The sequence below is a fragment of the Limulus polyphemus genome, unplaced genomic scaffold, assembly GCF_000517525.1.
Source record: "Limulus polyphemus unplaced genomic scaffold, Limulus_polyphemus-2.1.2 Scaffold4161, whole genome shotgun sequence".
In the NCBI taxonomy this organism is placed as follows: domain Eukaryota; kingdom Metazoa; phylum Arthropoda; class Merostomata; order Xiphosura; family Limulidae; genus Limulus; species Limulus polyphemus.
Genome location: NW_013669771.1, coordinates 93,409 through 95,179, shown reverse-complemented (window position 1 = coordinate 95,179; position 1,771 = coordinate 93,409). Strand labels below are relative to the sequence as shown.

General features: G+C 37.5%; 1 long non-coding RNA gene across 1 annotated transcript in view; it reads right to left on the bottom strand.

Moving 5' to 3' along the window:
• The window catches only part of LOC111088634, a 42,607-nt gene that overhangs the window by 4,089 nt on the left and 36,747 nt on the right, over nucleotides 1-1,771 (bottom strand). Inside the window, exon 2 of the long non-coding RNA XR_002613099.1 lies at nucleotides 102-238. This is a non-coding gene — a long non-coding RNA (uncharacterized LOC111088634). The remainder of the gene's footprint in view (nucleotides 1-101; nucleotides 239-1,771) is intronic.

Genomic DNA, 1,771 nt, shown 5'->3' with positions numbered 1-1,771 from the left:
AAACGAAAACTACTTACTTCAACTATACACTAAAACGAAAACTACTTAATTCAACTATACACTAAAACGAAAACTACTTAATTCAACTACACATGACTTACCGTGTCTGTATCTGTTTTGGCTCTTAACTTTAAAAGCTCTTGATCTTTCCCCGAGTGGCCGACTATTGTAGCTTGCCGGACACTTTCAAATAACTTCACCAGGGGAACCAGTGGCATCATATCGTTGGTTTCGTCCTCTGGATAAAAACCGACGAAACGGCTAAATATTACTTGACACTCTAAACACCCAAAAATTACTACATGACGAAGTTTATCATTGGACTGTTTAATAAGTTTCATAAGTAAGAGTGAAATAAAGAATAGGACTCGTGGAAAATATAATTACTAATATGTTACTAAGAAGAAAACAATAAATATAAAAAGGGAGAAAGTTAGGCTTAGCTGAGGCAAAGATGAAGTTCAAAATACGATTGAGAAAGTGAAGAGAACCTTAAAACTGTATAAGAAAGAAGTTAGGCTTGTTGTTTTCTGAAATCCGGAAAGTGAATAAAAACAGACTATACAGACGTCCGCTGTACTTTTATTGGCGGTGAGTGAGCAGTGTCGGTTTGTTTGTTTTTGTTTTTAATTAAGCACAAAGCTTCACAATGGGCTATCTGTTCTCTGCCCACCACGGGTATCGAAACCCGGATTCTAGCGCTGTAAGTCCGCAGACATACCGCTGTGCCACTGGGGGGCGAGCAGCGTCGGAACTACAAAATTGCCTCTCACTTTGAGGGTGTATAACACAAAAATGTGGGGTTCGATCACTGTGGTAGTCACAGCATTTTGCTTAATGACACATAAAAAAACTTGATTTATCAAGCCATTTGTGATTGAAATGAGGATTGAATTGCTTATTAAGTTTTAAGTAGAGTACTTAGCGTTTCTCTTCGTAATTGCTGTCGTCAACGTGAAAAAATGTCCCCAAGTGGCACAGCGGCATATCTGCGGACTTATAACACTAGAAACCGGGTTTCGATACCCGTCGTAGGCAGAGCACGGATAGCTCTTTGTGTAGCTTTGTGCTTAACTTCAGACAAACAACGGGCAAAAATTGAAACTAACTAAAAACAAAACTTTTCAGCGAAAATTAATTTAAATTCTATGTCAAGATTTCAGCCTTTAGTTCTCTCCAAAGAAAGCGTTAGTAGGCGAATATCTAAAGTATTACAAATTCCAGGAAAAAACACATTTTTAGTACTTAGCTTTGACATTTCGTGTTTGTAGACATATCTTATTGCCATTTGTGTTGTTCACAGTCACACTTAACGACGATAAACATATCTGAGAGCCATTTGTATTGTTCACAATCACACTTAACAACGATAAACATATCTCAACCATTTGTATTGTTCACAGTCACACTTAACGACGATAAACATATCTCAGCCCTTTGTGTTGTTCACAGTCACACTTAACGACGATAAACATATCTCAGCCATTTGTGTTTTTCACAGTCACACTTAACGACGATAAACATATCTTATCGCCATTTGTGTTGCTCACAGTCACACTTAAAGACGATAAACACATCTTATCGCCATTTGTGTTGTTCACAGTCACACTTAACGACGATAAACATATCTCAACCATTTGTGTTGTTCGCAGTCACACTTAACGACGATAAACATATCTCAGCCATTTGTGTTGTTCACAGTCACACTTAACGACGATAAACATATCTTATTCCAAGAAACAACCAAAAAAACCAACTTCGAAGAGCGATC